We start from the raw sequence: 21,905 nt of genomic DNA on the forward strand, positions 1-21,905 counted from the left end.
TGCCTGGCCCGCCCCTCGGGCTGGGGAGTCCGCCGAGCTGGGGGTGGCGTTCCAAGCCCGGTTATCCGCGCCCCCCCCCCACCGGTCACGGGTCTCTGTGCCTCCTGGGGAGTCCCGGCGCTGGAAGGAGAGCGAGGACCCGCTCCCGGCCGCGCCCACCCGGCCGCGCCCACACGTCCGCCCCCAGCCGCCGCCGCGGTTGCTATGCGTTGCTGTGAAACGCCTGTCAATAAACCCTGTTTGGACAGTGAAGCGAGAGCACAAGGGTTGTTTGCTTAGTGGTTAGAGGTTCAAAAGTCAGCATTGTCCCGCTGCAAGCGATTACAAGTTCTTCCCCTCGCCGGTCCAGCCCCCTCGCCCTGACGCCCGCCGCCGGCCCGCGCCCCGCGCATCCGGGGCGAGGAGGGGCGCTCGGCTGCTCTCTGAAATGCAGGTCCGGGGCTTCGAGCTGCGCGCTGGTCTCCCGGGTCGTGCAGGGGCGAGCAAAGAGGGCCCGCTGGCAAGCGAGGCCACCGCGCTTGGGACGCCGAGACTCGCCGCTGGAGCAAAGCCGAGACAACACCGGGACTCGGCGCGAGTGGGCAGTGCCGCCCGAGGAGTCGTAGGAAGGTCGGCCCTGGGACGCCCTGGTGTATTTTTGACAGGGTGACTTCGCGGCTCCCAGGGCCTCCAGCTCCGGGACCGGGATCACTACGCCTCCCTCCCCATTCCTTGGCCCTGCGGGCGCCCGCCGGGATCTCCGACCGCCAGGGGGCGCGCGCGCTCCGGGAAGAGCGGGGTCTGAGCCAGCGCTCCCCTCCGACCCTGGAGCCGACCAGGAAGGGACCCAGTTCTGACCCAGCTGCAAGGTTGCACGCTCTAGCAGCCTTCCCACCGCGGCCGCTCCCGAACTGGGGCGCGGCGAGATTTCCCCACTGTGGTCGTGGGCCTGCTGAAACGAAGGTCAAACTAAGTCAGGCGCAGGAGATTTTTGGATCCGTTGAGTGTTTAAGAAAAACAGATTAGGGTTAGGGGAGCTATTCGCCATTCTAAAAGGGCCTTCTTGCACGAGATGTTTTTAAAAAATTACAGGACTGTGGGTACGATATGAATATATAGGAAGACTGTGAACTTAGGATAAATATGGGGAAGAATGTACCCGTGTTGTGGAACTCATGTCAAAAAAGGCATGTAAATAGAGGCCTGGCTGGCTCAGTCCGCAAAGCGTTCTACTCTTGATCTCAGGGTCATGAGTTCAAACCCGGTGTTGGGCGCGGTGAAGATAAAAAAAATATTAAAAAGGGTGTGTGTGTGTGTGTGTGTGTGTGTGTGTGTGTGTGTGTGTTAAGGCATATATGGATAGAAGACAGCCTGAGTCTTTTTTCTTCTGTGAACAATTCATGACCTTATCATTTTCATCCAATAAAGTTAGCAAGATGGGCTGCTAATGAGAGCAATAAAAGTTTCAACGAGCCTCACTCCTTTCTGATAATATCTGTAAGGGGCCTACATCAGTCAAGAAAACTAATCTTAAATAGAAATCTTAGTATATAAACAGCAGTATTCTTGCTGTTGTTATTCACAGCCCCTCAGGAAAAAATAAGAGAAGACAACAAGCAGAAGTAAAGAAACTTCGGTTACATGGGGCGCCTGGCTGGTTTAGTCTGTAGAGCAAGCAACTCTTGATCTGGGAGTGGTGAGTACAAGCCCCAAGTTGGGCTTATTAAAAAAAAAATCTGTAGAGTATTTAATATTTATTTGCACTTTGTTTTAGAGACAGGCTGCAATTTACTGGTTTAATGACCTTGAGGAGAGCCCTACCACTAACAGGGGAATTGAATAAGGTAAAGTAAGGGAATGGAATTTACAACACACACTTAGGTTTAATCCCCAATGATGACAAGACCTACTGCTGGTTTTTTTTTTTTTTTAAGATTTTATTTATTTGAGAGACAGAGATCACAAGTAGGCAGAGAAGCAGGCGGGGGGGCGGGGGAAGCAGGCTCCCTGCTGAGCAGAGAACCCGATGTGGGGCTCAATCCCAGGACCCTGAGATCATGACCTGAGCGGAAAGCAGAGGCTTTAACCCACTGAGCCACCCAGGTGCCCCCCTACTGCTGCTTTTTATCATGAACCATGTTTTGCAAAGTGTGAGAGAATCCTTACAAAGAGACCTTGAGTCAGGATAATTTCTCAAGTCACCTCGGAAGTTTTTCTAATTCACTGAGTTTTGCTTACTTTCCCAAGTAACTGCCAGTCTGTTTTCCCTTGATTTCCACTGCCTAGGCATCTGCATAAAATCTCAAGTGGCAAAGCACTAACATTCCAGACATGAAGATATATCACTGATGTGCATAGTTGACTTACCTTTTCACCCACGATTAAAGATAGCCCCAAACACTTGTAGGAGATTCAGATTAGTTGAGGATGTAGTTAAGAACTTTCTTATAATGATCAGGACACTTTCAACCCAAAGGAGGCAGAGAGGCAGGTACTCTAACTAGATGGCGTTGAAAGTTCCTTTATTTTGAAGCAATTTCCATTCCAGCACCTCAGTGTCAATTTTCTACTCTTCAGGGAACCACCCCAAAAAGCTGCTGTGAATTCAATTCTTTAAGACCGATTCATCCCTTGAGATAATTTCAAGCGTTTTACTTTAGTCCCCACGATTTTCCCTGACATTGAAACTACAACAACAGATCTTGTGTTAAATTAGTTTTGTGCTTTGGAGAATAAGAAACACACTCGTATCTAATAATGTAGATTAATTTGTAACTATTTAAAATTAACATTTATTTTCTTAAATTACACTGAGACCATACAAACTTCTAACCTCTATAACTATTTTTTAAAAAATTTAATTAACCCCAATAATTCTTACATTTAGTCTTTCTTTCTTTTTTTTTAAGATTTTATTTATTTATTTGACAGTCAGAAATCACAAGTAGGCAGAGAGGCAGGCAGAGAGAGAGGGGGAAGCAGGCTCCCCGCTGAGCAGGGAGCCTGATGTGGGGCTTGATCCCAGGAACCCAGGATCATGACCTGAGCTGAAGGCAGAGGCTTTAACCCACTGAGCCACCCAGGCGCCCCTAGTCTTTCTTTTTAAAAGATTTTATTTATTTATTTGACAGAGAGAGAGAGAGAGAGAGGCAGCGAGAGAGAGAACACAAGCAGGGGAAGTGGGAGAGGGAGAAGCAGGCTTCCTGCTGAGCAGGGAGCTCAACAGGGGCTGGATCCCAGGACTCTAAGATCAGGACCTGAGCCGAAGGCAGATGCTTAATGACTGAGCCACCCAGGTGTCCCTCCTCCCCTTTTTCTATAGGTGGATGACTATAATTTTAGGAAATTTTAGGAAGCCAAGCAGGCTTTATTGATAACCATGGGATTGGCTTAGTGCTACTGGGGCAAAACAACCACTAAATGCCTTATTAGCTACAAACCAGAGGGAATATATGTTTCTTATATTATTACTTTTTTGAAGACTATGAAATAATGTGTAAAAGAAACAAAACAAAACTCTCAAATGCCAAAGAAAGAAAATAGAATCTTCCAGCTTTAGAGATTATACTAACATTTACCTTGACATTCCTCTTGGAAGAGTCAGTCTTGGAAGAATCAATTTAGAGAGGGTGAGGGCAAGCACACAGATGACCTTTTGGCTCCTACGTCTCTAGTACCCAGACATTACATTTGTTTCAGCAACAGTTTTTCCATATTGGAATTTGTCATTAACCTCAGTGGATAGTGATAATATAACGATAAAGTTAAATGACCAGTTGGTTCTTTTTTTCTGCAGGATCCTGGTGCTTCTGCGGTAGAGGACTAATCCATAAACCAGAACACAACCGGTTTGATCCATAAAGAATTCCCTGAGATTAAAGGATAACCAAACAGTCTCTTCACACATATACATTTATATAAAAAATAATATTCAGGTCGTGTGTCAGTTTTTGTGCCCAATATTGTATTGGTAAATAGAAGCCCAGACATTTAATGCATTTTAATCTTTGTGTTTTGATTTTTAGGAAAGGAATTCTTTTCTAATTGTTTATGTGTTATCAGAACTTTCAAGACTGATAGTTCACTATCATAATGCTTTGTATCCTTAGTATGACAATAATTAGTTTCATACAAGTGGTAGTTGATAAATTCCTCTCCAACCTCAGGAAAGCAAACAATGAAAAACAATGCAGGAGCTAGTCATTGTAGTACAAATACACAATGGCTTGTTGGGTGGCACTTAAATAATTTTAATTTATTGGCGATTAAGTAGAATAAGTGACAAAGATTAAATACCTAAACCACACATTAGGCCTTGTTAAAAATGACCTGGGCAGCCTCTGTCTTCTACTCCTGAAAGATACTTAATACACTGTTCTTCCACTCTGTGCATCTAATGGAATAAAAACAAATAAACACAACAAAACTGGGCAGAACTCGATTCTATTTTCAGTCCCCCCTCCTGTTTTCTAGGCAGAATTATGTGAGTTGCTAGAAACAAACAGAAGAATGATATAATTAAGCAAGGCTCAGAGAACAGTGACCAATAAGTAGTAATATAGATGCACGTAGGAGGAACAAAAAGAAAGACTGTGTCTGGAATCCACATATGTAAAATAAAACTTATTTTTTTCCTCCTCAGACCACTTTAATGAAAATAATACAAACTTCAGAATCCAAATTCTTCTGATTATTTTCATTTGTTCCTGTTATAATTTTCATCCTAAGAATTCGACATAGCCACCTGCTAGTGATGTACTGTTAACACATATTAGACCCTGATTCCAAATGACATTCTTTTTTTTTTAAAGATTTTTATTTATTTGACAGACAGATCACAAGTAGTCAGAGAGGCAGGCAGAGAGAGAGAGGAGGAAGCAGGCTCCCCGCTGAGCAGAGAGCCCAATGCCAGACCATGACCTGAGCCGAAGGCAGAGGCCTTAACCCACTGAGCCACCCAGGTGCCCCCCAAATGACATTCTTGATCATGATCTTAAGTCCACAGAAAGCCAACAGTCAACATTTATTTCTCGTTTCTAGGGTGAGAGTCTCGAAATGTACATGCAGGGTTCTGATTGCTACTCTTGGGGAGACACTCGGCCAGAACTATACAACTAAAAGGTCTGAAGCTGTTCCGAGAGTACATTTTAGATGGACTTGGTATTACTGAATGAAGCTGGGCCCTCCTTTTGCAAATCTGAAGTCAGACCCAACCAAGAAGAAGCAAGCTGTTTTCTTTGCGAGAACTTTTAGTTTCTTTACCAAACTTTTCTTTTATTCCCAGTTCCCACCTCTACCTCAGAGAAACCGTCTGGATTTGAGTCTTTGAATGTTTTAGACAGCAAAAGGCAAGAAAACTTTCCCCATGCCCAAATAGAGAAATGGTTGTCCAAAATAGGGTGGGGGGAAGCACCAGTTAAGGGCTCTGGGCGCGGCCCCGGCACCACTAGGAAAGGCCCTGGGGGCACTCGTGATGGCGGCCTCACCTCCTCCCCCTGCGGGCATTAGCATCCGCTCCTGCCTCCCTGGGGTTCAGGCTCCCGGACCGTCCCCAAGGCCCCCCTCCTCCAGCTCTTCGCGCGCGTCTGGGAGCAGGTGGCGCGTCTTTCCCGCCCTCCGGGAAGGCCGCTCTCGGGTTTGCACCGGTCAGAGCGCCCGCTCGCCCTCGCTGCGTCCCCGCCGCTATCAGGGCCGTCCCGGGACAGTGTCCGGCTTCCCCCGCCATCCCGGGGGTGGGAGCGCGGCGTGGGCCCCGGCCGGGTGCCAGCCCGGCGTGAAGCCCAGGGGACACCTCCCCGCCGCGCCCCGCCGGCGTCCGCGCCCCTCCGGAAGTCGCGCTTCAAGACCGCCGGCACTTTCTTTTCCTTCTTTGGGACAGCTAGGTTTCAGCAGTGGCTTTGTGCTTGGAGTTCCAAGTACGGCGATTTTTCAGAGGCGCGCAGCGCTTTGAAGGGGGCGCTACTGGGACCCCCGCCGGAGCTCCGAGAGCCGCTTTCCGCAGCGGAGCTGAGCGGCCCGGGCGGCGAGGGCGGCGGCCAGGCGGGAGGGATGTTATTTTAGAAAGGTAGGACCGGAGCGTTGGTGTGCTCAGCCGGAGTCCGAGCGTCCAGAGCGTCTCCGCCTGCCTCGCGGCGGAGCTGGCGCCAAGTGCCCGGCAGGCGGCGCTGCTGCCCCGGCTGAGCCGGCGGAACAGACCCGGGAGACAGGACTAGAGGGGTGTGGAGCTGGGGGGCGGAGCAGGGCAGCCGGCGGCGGGCGGCGGGTTGTACGCTGGAACCACCTCCGGAGCGGCCCTTCCCGCCCCCTGGGCTGCTCAGCTGGCCTCCGGAAGGGGGCAAGAGGCCCGGGGTCTGTCGCAGCGGGTGTCGCCTCGAGCAGCGGGTGCAAAGGCACCTGCGCTTTTCCGCCTTTGCCGGGTGCGCTTTTGCGCTTTCGCCCCCAGCTTCTTCTCTTCAACAGCTACCGAAAGTGCGGCCCGCGACCTTGGGAAAGACCCCCCCCTTCTTCCCCTCCCCCGCCCCGAGCCCGGTTGCAGCCCAGGGGTGCCCGCCGCACTCGCGGCTCATCACCGCAGGGAAAAGTCTCCCTAGTTTGACCCTCACCAGACTCTAGAGATTTCCCAGCTTCAATGATTAGTGGCGGTTTGGGGGCTGATCCCCCGCCTGGGCCCACTTTGGGAAGTGTGGGGGAGGAGTGGAGGCGGAATTACTCTTAATCTCGTCTCACAGCTAAATAATTTACTCGAAGTTTTCTCTTCCTGCCAATTCCCTTCCCTGCACCGCTGCCCTTGACTTCCTGCTTTGTGAAGCCCCGGGGAGAGAAAGGCCGAGTCTTAATAAAAGTTAATATTGATAGTGGTGGAGGAGCCATGCCTGTGCTTCTCCGACACCTCCTGACCCCTCCTCATCCTCCCCAGCCCAGCCCCCTTTCTCTGGAGTTTCTTTTAGAATCGGAGATGGGACTTGCACTTTGGGGGAATGTTTCGTAGATCCGGACGCTTGGGCCACGTTCTTTGCAAACCACATCCTCCTGCAGCTCAAGTGGCAAAGGTCGAGCGTGCACACAGTAGCTGCCCCACAGGAGCAGCGCCCGCCCGTCGCGGCTTGGGCTCTAAAGCACAGTTTAGAGATAAGCGGGCAGGAGAGTCAGCAGGTTTGACAGGGGAGATACCTGCAGGAAGGGAACGGGCAGAGCAAACTAAGTGGAGGCGGGGGTGGGAGGGTGGGGAGAGCAGAATTTGCTGGTAAGAGGAAAGTGTTCAACACACGCTTTAAAAAAAAAAAAAGGCAACAAACCAATATCGTAAAAAGAATACCTAATAGGGTGTGGTCAGAGAATTCAAACATGCTGTCTTTCCCATAGCAAAGTCTGGTTTGGTTCAGGCTTCTCTTAATGCAAGCCAAGGTCTTGCACGAACAATTCCTTTCAATAAATTTAAACAGTGCAGAAGTAGGGAAAAATTAATTTCTCCTTCATTCGTTCAATCCCATCCCTCTGGGTCCACATCATTCCAAGAAATTTCTGTGTTTACACAAATATATATTATATACCATCTCGGACTTCCTTTTTCCTTCCTTTAAACAAAACAAAGCAAAATAAAGTCATACTTTGTGAGTTGCTTTTATCATTGAATAATATACCACGGGCATTTCCCCAGCTCATTACACGTAAACCCAACGGATTCTTTTTAGTGATCACTGCATTTTGTAAATTTAGATATACCAGAATTTTATTCATTTATTCAACAATTTCTTTTTTTAAAAAAGATTTTACTTATTTATTTAACAGAACACAAGCAGGGGGAGTGGGAGAGGGAGAAGCAGGCTTTCTGCTGAGCGGGGAGCCTGATGCAAGGCTGTATTCCAGGACCCTGGGATCATGACCTGAGCTGAATGCAGACACTTAACTGACTGGACTATCCAGGCGCCCCCCAAAATCTCTCTCTCCCTTTTTTTAAAAACCTCTGTTCTTGGGCAGCTTACATTCTAGTGGGAGAGATTGAAAATAACGGTATTTATTTAATGACTTCCCTACTGAGGGATATTCAAGTTGTTGTCAGTGTTTTGCTTTTATAAACAGTGGAAAGGTAACCATCTTTTAACATATATGTTTCTATATCTTTGTATTTTTAAAGGCTAGACTAAACTTGGAAATGCTAAATCAAAGAACATGCCCATTTTTTAACTTTACTAAATATAGTCATTGTTTTCTAAAACGGTTTGGCAAGTCACACTACCATCACAGAGTCCCCCTTTCTCCTTAGACTTTTTGCATTAGAGATCACCTTCCAAATATTTGTTAATCTGATGTACAGAAAATGGTATAATTTAACTTTACATTCCACGATTCTTAAGCAGGTTGAGCATATTTTCATGTGTTTATTGGGCATTTGTATTTTCTGTGATATGCTTGAATCAATTTTTTTAAAAATAGTAAACAGAAGGAAAAGAAATGGAGTACTTCTATATTCCAGATTTTGTGCTTGATTTTTTTTAAGATTTTATTTATCTGTTTGACAGAAAGAGAGACAGCAAAGGAGAGAGAGAGAGAGAGAGAGAGGAAGGATACAAGCAAGGGGATTGGGAGAGGGAGAAGCAGGCTTCCCGCTAAGCAAGGAGCCCCATTTGATGTGGGGACCAATCCCAGGACCCTGGGATCATGACCTGAGCTGAAGGCAGACGCTTAAGGACTGAGCCACCCAGGTGCTCCTGTGCTTGATTCTTTAACTTAAATTATTTGATTTAATCTTTGCAATAACCAGCATCTACTCCTGTAAGATAGATTCTAATCTAGGCCTATCTGACATCAAACATCATGCTGTTTAAACCAGTATTGAGGACTCCTGGGTGGCTCAGTCGGTTAAGCAGTTAAGCCTCTGCCATCGGCTCAGGTCATAACCCCAGGGTCCCAGGGTCCTGGGATGGAGCCCAGCGTCAGGCTCCCTGCTCAGCACGAAGCCTGCTTCTCCTTCTCCCACGCCCCCTGCTTGTGTTCCCTTTCTCACTGTCTCTCTCTCTGTCAAATAAATAAATAAAATCTTAAAAAAAAGAATTAAAAAAATAAACCAGTATTAATAAACCAGTCTGGCCTCTGAATGTAGCAGACTTTCTAGGTATAAAGACAAAGTAAGAAATTATGGGGGCGCCTGGGTGGCTCAGTCATTGGAACTTCTGACTCTTGATCTTGACTCAGGTCTTGTTCTCAGAGTTGTAAGTTCAAGCTCTGCTTTGGGCTCCACACCTGATGTGGAACCTACTAAAAAAAGAAAGAAAAAGAAAGAAATTATGAAGAAAACAATGGATAGCTATCAATAACATCATTTCAGGGGCACCTGGCCGGCTCAGTTGGTGGAGCATGCGACTCTTGATCTCTAGGGTTGTGAGTTCAAGCCCCTCGTTGGGTGTAAAGTTTAATTAAAAAGAAACTCTTTAAAAGAAGCAAACGAACACAGCATTTCAAAAATTTAAAAGCAAATAAAAAATGACAAAAGTATTTGCTACAAAAATGACAAGAGCATTGTTTTTTTTTTTTAAGATTTTATTTATTTATTTGACAGAGACAGTGAGAAAGGGAACACAAACAGGGGGAGTGGGAGACAGAGAACAGGCCTCCCACCGAGCAGAGAGCCTGATTTGGAACTCCATCCCAGGACCATGGGATCATGACCCGAAGGGCGATGCTTAAGGACTAAGCCACCCAGGTGCCTCGCTGACAAGAGCATTGTTATCCTTTTTTTTTTTTTAAAGTTCTTTTATGTATTCACTGAAGAGAGACAGAGAAAGTGAGCGAGAGAACACAAGCAGGGGGAGGTTCAGAGGGTGAGGGAGAAGCAGACTCCCCACTGAGCGGGGTGCTGGATTCCCAGGATCCCAGGATCATGACCTGAGCCAAAGGCACGCTTACTGACTAAGCAACCCAGGCACTGGGAGAGCTGTTATCCTTAATGTGTAAATAATTCAACACAACATGGTAAGAGAAACACTAGGCTTTTAAAGAATGATCATCAAATAACATAAAACTTTTAAAAAATCAGATACTCAAACCTGGTGAAGATGTGATAATAGAGGCATCTGCTGAGCTGACTGGGCTTAGGGTCCAAGATCTCATAATATAATTCAGGTCCAGGTGGATATTAGGCTTCTTGAGTGAAGGGTCTGCTTGATTAAAAAAACTTAGGAATTAAAGAGATAAATTTTCTTCTATGCCTCCCTCAAATAAACCCAACATACAGTGGTAGGACAGGTATAGGATTATCTGCTATAGATACTCCTGTGCTAAAGTGGAGAAAACAGAAACACACAGCAGTCATTGGTTTATATTAATTCGAAATCCGCGGAGACTAGGTTGCCCACGTCTTGATTAGGACTCCACCTTGCCCTCTGCGAGTGACCAGTTGGGACTTTCCCTCTACCCTGTTGGTCTTTGTTCCCATCCTCTGAGTCATCCTTCCTTTTTTCATGGAAAGTAGTCAATGTTTGCAGTATTTTCAGCCTGCTTTCTGCGTAGAAGTTTGAGGAGCCAAAGGCCTCATTTCATCTTGTACCTTCTCTGTTCCTTTCCATTGAAGGTGATATAATTGCTTTGAAATCCTTGTGGATGTCTCTTGTCTCAATTTATAAAACTATTCCATTAAATGAAATTACTCACACATCTCTGAGACAAGTCCTTCTCTACCTTGAGTCCCCCTGAAGCCGTTGTACAAAAAATGGTTTTAAGATTTTTTAAATTATTTTTTTTAAAGATTTTATTTATTTATTTGACAGAGAGAGACACAGTGAGAGAGGGAACACCAGCAGGGGGAGTGGAAGTGGGAGAAGCAGGCTTCCCGCTGAAGAGGGAGCCCGATGCGGGGCTCGATCCCAGGACCCTGGAATCATGACCTGAAGGCAGACGCTTAACAACTGAACCACCCAGGCGCCCCGCTTTTAAGATTTTTAGAAGCTCTGGGCGCCTGGGTGGCTCAGATGGCTAAGCGTCTGCTTTGGGCTCAGGTCATGATCCCAGGATCCTGGAATGGAGCCCTGCATAGGCCTCCCTGCTCAGTGGAGAGCCTGCTTCTCCCTCTCCCTCTGCTGCTCTCCCTGCTTGTGCTCTCTTGCTTTCTCTGTCAAATAAATAAATAACATCTTTTTTTTTTTCAAGATCTGTAGAAGCTCTATTGTTTAACAGAGATTATTTGTAAGGCTTGCTCTGAAATCCTTAGTAGGCTGAAGAGGTCCAGAAGAGGCCATCTTAAAATATGCCACTTTGGCTTAAAGATTATGTTGAGCCCAAGGGAGTTCAGTCAGCAGGTCCAGGGAGGGATGTCTTTCCTTCCCTTTCCTACCTAAAAGTAGGACACACGTTTTCCCGTTGTAAAGGTATTCCCCTCCCACTCCCGAACCAGGAAGAGGAGAGTCAGCTAGAAGGTGAGTCTGCATGAACAAACCTTACTAAAATAACCTTAATCTGTGGCGCCTGGATTGAGCCTCTGCCTTCAGCTCAGGTCATGATCTCAGGGTCCTGGGATCCAGCCCCACATCTGGCTCTCTGCTTGGCGGGGAGCCTTCTTCCCCCCACCCCCACCCCCACCCCCCCAGCCCCGCCTGTCTGTCTGCCTACTTGTGATCTCTGTCTGTCAAATAAATAAATAAAATCTTTTAAAAAAATAACCTTAATCTTCCATTAGTTTCCCTCACGTACTTCTCTGCCATGTCGCTCCGCCACAACTCCTCATCCCTCCCCTTGGTTAAAACGGTGTATAGCCCCATCCTCAAGTCTAGTCACTTCTTTTTGAGTTTCACTTTTTCTCTGTGAACTCTCATGCAGACAATATTTTAACCAAATTTGTTTTCTTATTCTCTAGTTCATGTATCTTGTCAGCTAAATTCGAAGGCTCCCAGGTACTGAACCTAAGAAGAGAGAGGGAAAAATTTCCTTCTCTCTGGCCTTTGGTCTAGTTGACATTTTCAGGTCTAGGAAGAACTGGTCTTACACTGTCCTTGGGTCTGAACAAAGGACGGATAGTCATACCCTTGGCTTCATTTTTATTCTGAAAACACATTTTCCAGGCAGTGCCCTGGATTTGATCTCTGCTCAGAGGTCATTTCTAATTTTGAGAATCCTTTGCTGGATAAGTTTCGGTGATGCCCTCTACTTTCCTCTTAATTTCAATTGAAAACAGGACCGTATTCTTTAGCTCATTTTTCTCCTTTTATACAGACAGCTAGGATAAGTTGTTTATTTTTATAAACATTTTTATTACCTTTATTACCTATTACCTTTTGTTACCTTTATTACCTATTATTATTATTATTTATTATTGCCTTTATTATTTTTATTTTATTACCCTGTTCAGGAGTCTCCTCAGCTAGATTACTGAGTTTATGAAGTACAATTCCTATTTTCCACGTTATCCCAGGTGACAGCGTTTGCAAACACTTTGCTGATACACATCAAATATCTTCTTTCCTTCAGGGAATAGTAGCTGTGTTTTCTCCACTATATCTAGAGTCTCAGCTGGGAAATCTGGGGTGGGGGGTGGCTGGAATCATTTGGAAGCTTCTGTGTTCATATATCTGATACCTCGTTTGAGGTGACTTGAAGTCTAGGCCCAGCTGGAACTGTCAGTTGGAGTCTCCATACTTGGTCTCTTCATGTGGCTTGGGATTCCTCACTGCCTGGTGGCCACAGGGTCCTCAGACTTCTTACATGGTGGCCCAGGGGTCCAGGAGTGTATTTTCCTAGCAAACAATACAGAAGCTATGTGGCCTTTAATGACCTAATCACCCAAGTCCTTTCTACCATATTATGTTGGTCAAAGAAGCCATAAGTCCATCCAGATTCAAGGGAGGGACCACACCAATACTCTATTTCTTGATGGGAAGTCTGTTAAAAATGTGTGGTTGTGGGACGCCTGGGTGGCTCAGTTGGTTAAGCAGCTGCCTTCGGCTCAGGTCATGATCCCAGCATCCTGGGATCAAGTCCCACATCGGGCTCCTTGCTCGGCAGGGAGCCTGCTTCTCCCTCTGCCTCCGTCTGCCAGTGCTCGCGCTCGCTCGCTCTCTCTCTCTCTCTCTGACAAATAAAATCTTAAAAAAAAAATGTGTGGTTGTGCTTTAAAAGCACACACTGTATTTACTATGTACATAGAACGCAGACTGAGAGGAAACATACCAAAATATGAGTGATTAAGAGAGAATATCACTGCTGTGGTTTTAGGGGGAATTTTGATTGTTTTTTCTTTTCCTTGGATTCTTCTATATTTTCCAAGTTTTCTATAATTATAATATATTTATTTTTTAACAAATAATTATTTTATGTTTTATTTTTTATTGTGACAAATTTAAGGGACATTCGAAAGGCAAATAGTATAAGAAACTTCCATGTACCCATCACCTAGCTTCAATAATGATCAACTCATAGCCCATCCTATTTCATTCTTATCTCCCTAATATTCTGAAGGAAATGCAAAGCATCATGTCAGTTCATCTCTAAATGTTTTAGAGTGTATCTTTAAAAGATATGGACACCTGGGGGTGCCTAGCTGGGTCAGTAGGTAGGGCATGTGACACTTGATCTTAATCTTATGAGTTTGAGCCCCACATTGGGCATAGAGACTACTTTAAAAAAATAGCAAATAATAATAACAAAAAAGATATGGACAATTTTACCAGTATTATATATAAAAAATAATACTTCTGCAGAGCAAAGTCAACTATATGGAAGAAAATCATTGCAAATCATATATCTGATAAAGGGTTAATATCCAAACTATATGAAGAACTCATTCAACAGATCCATAGAGAATATTGGCATCAGGGGAGAGAAAAGAAAGAAGGAAGCAAATGTGTTGGACAATTATAATCTAACAATGAAAAAACAGTAAAAAGTATAAATGACAGAAAGGGAAGGAGGGAGATGATAGTTATATTGAATTCATTCATGTGTTTATTCCTTTAGTGAGTCACTCTCTGTTTACTGAGCCCCTGACAAACACAAGACTCTATGCTGTGTATTACAGCATACATAAAGCCATTAAATGAAAGTTAAGATGGAAAGAGGAAATATGGGGCACCTGGGTGGCTCAATCGGTTAAGCATCTGCCTTCAGCTCAGGTCATGATCCCAGGGTCCTGGGATCAAGCCCCGCATCAGGATCCCTGCTTGGCAGGGAGACTGCTTCCCCCTCTCCCTCTGCCTGTCTCTCTGCCTGCTTGTTATTTCTCTCTCTCTGTCAAATAAATAAATAAAATCTTTAAAAAAAGAAAAAGGAAAGAGGAAATATTTGAAAAAGAGGTATGGACTTCTTTACATAGTTCCCTGGTCATATATTTAGCTAAGCATGCCCCAGAACTGTAGGCCAGAACACAGTGAAAAGACTGGGATAAAGTAGGCTTTCTTAGATGATGAAGCATCTCAGAGGTGATGCGAGAGCTGTGATGTCCGTACCCGGCCAATGCTCAGGGACAGAGTCTTCAGTTTAAGGGCTTAACAGCTGACATTTACAAGGAACTAATTTAAGGACTTTTTATAAATTTTAATTAATTAGTTAAATTAAATTTTTAAAAATTACATATTTATTTGACAGAGAGATGGAGAGAGATCCCAAGTAGGCAGAGATTTTGATTTTGATTTAACAGGCAGACCTATTAATTTATTTTTAAAGTATATCTATTTTTTTCTTCCAAGTGTGACATAGCATTATGAAAAATATAAACCATCAGAAATAGAAATTATTAGGAGTGAAAGCCCCCCAGAATCACTATTAAAGGTCTATCAAATTTGTCTAGATTCAAAACATTCTTTTTTCTACTTGCAAACATTTGTAAAATGCTGAACTTCTTTGACAAAAAAGAATTTCTTCCTTGGAACCTAGCTGATGATAGCTAACATTTACCCAAAGAAATTAAGTCATTTGCGTAGGGCCACACATCTGGTAAATGGTGGATCAAGAATTCAAACCCAGGGGTGTCTAGATGGCTCAGCTGGTAGAGCATGTGATTCTTGATCTTGGGGATTGTGAGTTCAAGCCCCACGCTGGGGGTAGAGTTTACTTAAGGGGACAAAAAAAAGAATTCAAATTCAGACAGTCCAACTTTAGGGTACATACTACAAAAAGCAGTGCTCTTGGATAGAACTATAATTTGATCTGCATATGTAATTTTAATTTTTTGTAGCCGTATTAAAAAGAACTAAAAAAAACAGTTGGAGCTGATGTTAATATATTTATTTAGCCTAATATACCCTAATTATTATCATTTTAACATGTAAATAATATGAAAATTATCATTTGTTTCACACTAAATTTACATGCATTTTGCATTTTCAGCATATCTGAGTTTGGCATAGCCACATTTCTTTAAAAATTTATCTATTAGATGGGGTGCTTAGGTGGCTCAGTGGGTTAAAGCCTCTGCCTTCAGCTCAGGTCATGATCCCAGGGTCATGGGATCGAGCCCCACATCGGGCTCTCTGCTCAGCAAGGAGCCTGCTTCCCCACCCCTCTCTGCCTACTTGTGATCTCTGTCTGTCAAATAAATAAATAAAATATTTTTTAAAAAAAGTTCCATATATCAGTGAGACCATATGATAATTGTCTTTCTCTGATTGACTTATTTTGCTTAGCATAATATGATCTAGTTCCATCCACGTCATTGCAAATGGCAAGATTTCATTTTTGATGGCTGTGTAATATTCCATTTTATATCTATATCTATAGATCTATCTATCTATATATATATATATATCACATCTTCTTTATCCATTCATCTGTCAATGGACATCAGGGCTCTTTTCATAGTTTGGCTATTGTGGACACTGGGGTGCATGTACCCCTTTGGATCACAACATTTATATTTTTAGGATAAATACCCAATAGTACAATTGCTGGGTGGTAGGGAAGCTCTATTTTCAACTTTTTGAGGAACTTCCATGCTGTTTTCCAGAATGGCTGCACCAGCTTGTATTCCCACCAACAGTGTAGGAGGGTTCCCCTTTCTCCACATCCTCCCCAACATCTCACATTTCCTGGCTTGTTAATTTTAGCCATTCTGACTGGGGTGAGGTGGTATCTTGCTGTGGCTTTGATTTGTATCTTCCTGGTGCCAAGTGACGTTGAGCACTTTTTCATGTGTCTATTGGCCATCTGCATGTCTTCTTTGCAGAAATGTCTGTTCATGTCTTCTGCCCCTTTCTTGGTTGGATTATTTGTTCTTTGGGTGTTGAGTTTGATAAGTCCTTTTTTAAATTAAGATTTTATTTATTTATTTGACAGACAAAGATCACAAGTAGGCAGAGAGGCAGGCAGAGAGAGAGGAGGAAGCAGGGTCCCTGCTGAGCAGAGACCTCAATGTGGGGCTCGATCCCAGGATCCTGGGATCATGACCTAAGCCGAAGGCAGAGGCTTTAACCCACTGAGCCACCCAGGCGCCCCTAGTTTGATAAGTTCTTTATCGATTTTTGGGTGCTAGACCTTTATCTGATATGTCATTATCTTCAAATATCTTCATCCATTCTGTCAGTTGTCTTTTGGTGAGTTTGTGGTAATTTGATGGCAACAATCAAAAAGAAACATAAGAACTTCACATGTGCCCTTTCTCTGTGCTCTTTTGGACTCTGGGTCTTTGCTTTAGCTGTTCTCTTAGCACAGAATCCCTCTTTCTGGTCCCTCTCCTCGGCTGGCCCACTTCCAACTCTGCTAAAAATTTTCTGACTCTGCAGGCTCGGTTTCTCCTTCTTCTGTGTTCCTTGAGCACTTTGCATAACTCTCTGCTGTATTACTTATAACATTTTATTATAATGCAGCCTTCTACTTGTCTGATTCTTGCTTTTGACAATGGACTTCTTGAGGGTAAGGATCCTCGGTTTTGCCTCTTTCTGTCCCCAGTAATTAGCAGAGGGCCTGGTAAATAGTCAGCAGTTCATCCAAGTTTGTGGAATGAAAACAAAACAGAAGACCACAGTAAGGAATCAGGTCATCTAAAGTTCCCTTCACCGAAGCAACTCGCTCTCCAAGCAACTTTTACCTTGTCTTCTCTGGCCCACTTCTGACTGCCACAGAAGGGTGGAGCCCTGTCTCACCACCCCCACACTCTCACATCCCAGGAAGACTTCCCATTCCCTTCCAGTCAGTTTGACCTTGAACTGCTCCATCTGATGGTGTCCTAAATCAGACCATCTTCCCAAGTATGACGCAGTTTGAGCCCACGTCAGTATTTCTGGTCATTGAGGCTCTATGAGTCCGCCAGGGATTAATGAGGTGAAGAAAGGTTTACCGAATTTTAAGAGCAGACCTACTTGTAAACAGGTATACTTGTTATATTGCCTGTAGGAAAAGTGACAACAATTTAGTCAATGTTTTTTAATTTTTTAAAAAGTATTTAAATTTCCTCAGATTTTAAAAAAATATATATATATATTTATTTATTTGACAGAGATAAAGAGTACAAGTAGGCAGAGCAGCAGGCAGAGGGAGAAGGAGAAGTAGGCTTTCTGCTGAGCAGGGAGCCCAATGTGGGGCTTGATCCCAGAACCCTGGGATCATGACCTGAGCTGAAGGCAGCCGCTTAAGTGACTGAGCCACCCAGGCACCCTGTCAATGTCCTTTTAAATCATCCCATTTTTTCCCCCCAACATAAAGTAAGATTCAGATAAGAAAAAAATTTAAACCATCATCTGCTGTTCCTCTATTCATAATCATTGATAACGTTTTAAAAGCTTTTTACTAATTTTAAAGTTAGTATATCCCTATTGTCAAAGATATAAACGATGCAGAAGGGGCGCCTGGGTGGCTCATTGGGTTAAGTCGCTGCCTTCGGCTCAGGTCATGATCTCAGAGTCCTGGGATCGAGTCCCGCATCGGGCTCTCTGCTCAGCGGGGAGCCTGCTTCCCTCTCTCTCTCTCTCTGCCTGCCTCTCTGCCTACTTGTGATTTCTTTCTGTTAAATAAATAAACAAAATCTTTGAAAAAAAAAAAAAACGATGCAGAAGAACATAAAGTAAAGTGTAAAGAAATACCCAGTTCCATTCCCCAGAATTAACTACCATTAATACTTAGCTGCGTTTCCATCTAAACTTTAGAAAAACAAAAGAAAAAAAACTGTAAAGCAACTCTTTTTTTTTTTTGAGATTTTATTTATTTATTTGACAGAGAGAGAGAGATCACAAATAGGCAGAGAGACAGGCAGAAAGAGAGGGAGAAGCAGGCTCCCTGCTGAGCAGAGAGCCTGATTCTAGGCTGGATCCCAGGACCCTGGGATCATGACCTGAACCAAAGGCAGAGGCTTAACCCACTGAGCCACCCAGGCGCCCCTGTAAAGCAACTCTTTAAAAAGAAAAAATAAAACCAAAGATCTCAACAATACTAATGAAGACAAATAACAAAATTCTACAAAACTGACTCAGGTCAATTAATTAAAAAAAAAAATCCTAGTCTTGGGGCACCTGGGTGGCTCATCGTTAAGCATCTGCCTTCAGCTCAGGTCATGATCTGGGTCCTGGGTCGAGCCCCATATTGGGCTCCCTGCTCAGTGGGAAGCCTGCTTCTCCCTCTTCCACTGTGTGTGTCTCTCTGTCTCTCACATAAATGAATAAGATCTTTAAAACAAAACAAAACAAAGTCCTAGTCTTATTTTTACGAGCGGTTAACCCATTCCTGTAGGGAATGGTCTTTGTGACCCTCTCTCCACACCAACCCTCTCGGCTATTCAGTATACAGTGGACAAGGATAGCGGCATGGACGGGGGCTCTCACAGTACTTTATCAGCATTGTTTGGTGACCTGCATAACAGCCGCATTTCGTAAGTGGTGAAAATAAGATAGCTGAAAATGAGGTCTGAACTCGCCTTTACAAGCCGATGGCCCAACTGAGCAAAGCAACCTGGAGTCTTAAACATGTTTCTAGTCTCTGCTCCACTTCTCATCCTTGAGGACTTGACAGCAGTGTGGCACCATAGATGATAGCTTAGATAAATAAATACGACGTGTGAAGTGATTTTATTTAACCTCCAAGGTTAAATAAAGTTCAAGGTGGAGCCCTAGAGTTTACCTGTCAATATGGCCTTAGTTGTGACTGTTTTCAAGAATATGGACTTTGTGGCTGATTTATTTCCTTTAAACATGCCTTATGTATACTTTCCAGAATCAACTACAGGGTTGGCCTTGAAAAAGCAGCCTCTTTAAGTCTGGGTGAACTTGGGTGTATTTGCACAACAGGTTGAAAAGATTAACATCTGAAATGGATTCTGTTTTTGCCCATTTACTTTCAATGACAGTGAGGAAGATATGGACTTTGCAAACAATAGTGAGAATCTTACAAAATTCACACTCACTTTCCACTCTACTCTTGGGCTCTGCCTTTCGGAAATATTTTTTTTTACCATCTCTTCACCTTTGCCTTCCTAGCATCTAGCAAAGGAAGAGGTCCGCAAGAGGACAATCACTGAAGCCTAGCCTGGCCCAGATTCCACATGGGTGGGACTACACAGAGATATAGAGACCGAGAAGCATGGTTCCCTGCGGGCCATCTTAGAAACTAGCTACCATAGAGGGACACTCTGGGAAGGTCCAATGGTTGATAAGCTAACAAACTTGATAGAGGACCCAGGGCATTGTCCAGAGCCTAGTATGGTTTATATTATTAATATTATATTATATTACTTATATAATAAATCATTATAATTATTTATCATCAGTAAATCTTTTTTTTCCAATAAATCTTAATGTAAGGAAGAAAGGAAGATAAAGATAAAGGCTGGCGAATACAGGAAGGTTAAGTTGGTGAGTCCTTCCAGCCAGAGACAAAAGAGCATTGTTTAGAAGCAGTACAGTGGTTTCAGAACATGTGCATATGCACCAATGGGCTCAGAGAATGAAGGGGCCTGTGAGTCCAGGCGGGGGAGTTTGGCCTCCACCCTTCAACTATGAAAGCTACTGGGAAAAAAAAAAAAAAACAAAAACAAAAAACACTTTAGGTAATGGAGAGGAGAGGTGTGGAGATGGTCTGGGGAAGCTGGTACTGGAGACAGGGAGATCAGTTAGGTAACTGCTGTGCATCTAGGGAGGAAGGAAGAAAATGTTCCGGGAAAACCGTCGTGGGGGAGGCAGAGGAGGAAACAGATCTGAGATAGTCTCAGAAGGGAGAATGACAGACCAAGTATTCTGTGATTTGTTGTGTGACTAAGAGGATTTGAACACATATATTTGAGGACATTATCTTAATGTGCTGCATTTCCTTCCGTATATTATTTGTTATAAACTAACACATTATAAGAATATATATGATTTCAAAGTAAACACACCATAAGAAATAGTATATTCCTGGGGTGACTGGGTGGCTCAGTGGGTTAAGCCTCTGCCTTCGGCTCAGGTCATAATCTCAGGGTCCTGGGATAGAGCCCTGCATCAGGCTCTCTGCTCAGCAGGGGGCCAGCTTCGCCCCCTCTCTCTCCCTGCCTCTGCCTATTTGTGATCTGTCTCTCTTTGTCAAATAAATAAATAAAATCTTAAAAAAAAAAAGAAATAGTGCATTCCTAAAGCTTCTTCTTTTTTTTTTAAGGTTTTATTTATTTATTAGAAACAGAGAGCGAGTGAGCATGAGCAACATGGGGAGGTGCAGAGGGAGAGGAAGAAGCAGATTCCCTGATGCAGGGCTCGATCCCAGGACCCTAGGATCATGACCTGAGCCTAAGACAGAGGCCCAAATGACTGAACCACCCAAAGCTTCAGATGTAAAACAAAATGTGAACTTTGTGTAACATAATGTTTTAAATCAAGGTACAGATTTTCCGGGGTGCCTGGGTGGCTCAGTCGTTAAGTGTCTGCCTTCGGCTCAGGTCATGATCTCAGGGTCCTGGGATCAAGCCCCGCATTGGGCTCCCCACTCAGCAGGAAGCCTGCTTCTCCCTCTCACACTGTCCCTGCTTGTGTTCCCTCTCTCGCTGTGTCTCTGTCAAATAAATAAATACAATCTTAAAAAAAAAAAAGGTACAGATTTTTCCTTATATCATTTTCCCCTGCCTTTTTTTTTTTTTTAAATAGGTTCCATGCCCAGTGTGGAGCCCAACGTGGAGCTTGAACTCACAATCCTGAGATCAAGACCTGAGCTGAGATTAAGAGTAAGATGCCTAATTGAGGGCGCCTGGGTGGCTCAGTCGTTAAGTGTCTGCTTTCGGCTCAGGTCATGATCCCAGGGTCCTGGATTGAGCCCCGCATCAGGCTCTCTGCTCAGCGGGAGGCCTGCTTCTCCCTTTGCCTGCTGCTCCCCCTACTTGTGCGTGTGCTCTCTCTCTCTTTCTCACTATCAAACAAATAAATAAAATTAAAAAAAAAAGATGCCTAATTGACTGAGCCTCCCCAGATACCCCTCATTCCTTGATAGCATGTCTCATGGTGACAAAAGACAACTTGTCTTTCTTCATAGGGATCCGATCTTACCCAACAAGCATACAAACATAATATTAAGAACAATTCAATTTCCAAGTCCAATCTTTAAATGGATAAGCTAAGTAGTCAGCTATTTCCACATGGATAAACTGAGTGTTTTGTCTTGGCTGGTCTTGGCTGTCTTGACCCCAGTCCACATGGGGTTTCCAAGGAACCAAGCAGGCATGCTCAGGAAAGTTTAGAAGCTGAACGAGAAAGATAAATCTAATCTCTCCCCTTTCATGATCCATTCTTACCCACAAAGCACACTTAATTGCCTCCTGGTCCAAGGTCTGTTTGGGAGACAGAGACAACACAAGTTACCCCCCAGGGAGAAGAATCAGATACGAGAAACTATGAGTGAAAAAAAGAACATGAAGGTATCGTGTAAGTAGTGAATGTGAAAGCCAGCGACCCTGTTAGGGCTGAGACAATGAAACAAAGAGGTTGTAAATATGAAAACATAGAAACTTGAAGGGGATGCCTCCTAGAGCTGAGATCTCTGAGGAGGGACTGCTGACCAAA

The sequence above is a fragment of the Martes martes genome (assembly GCF_963455335.1).
Source record: "Martes martes genome assembly, chromosome: 3".
Lineage (NCBI taxonomy): Eukaryota > Metazoa > Chordata > Mammalia > Carnivora > Mustelidae > Martes > Martes martes.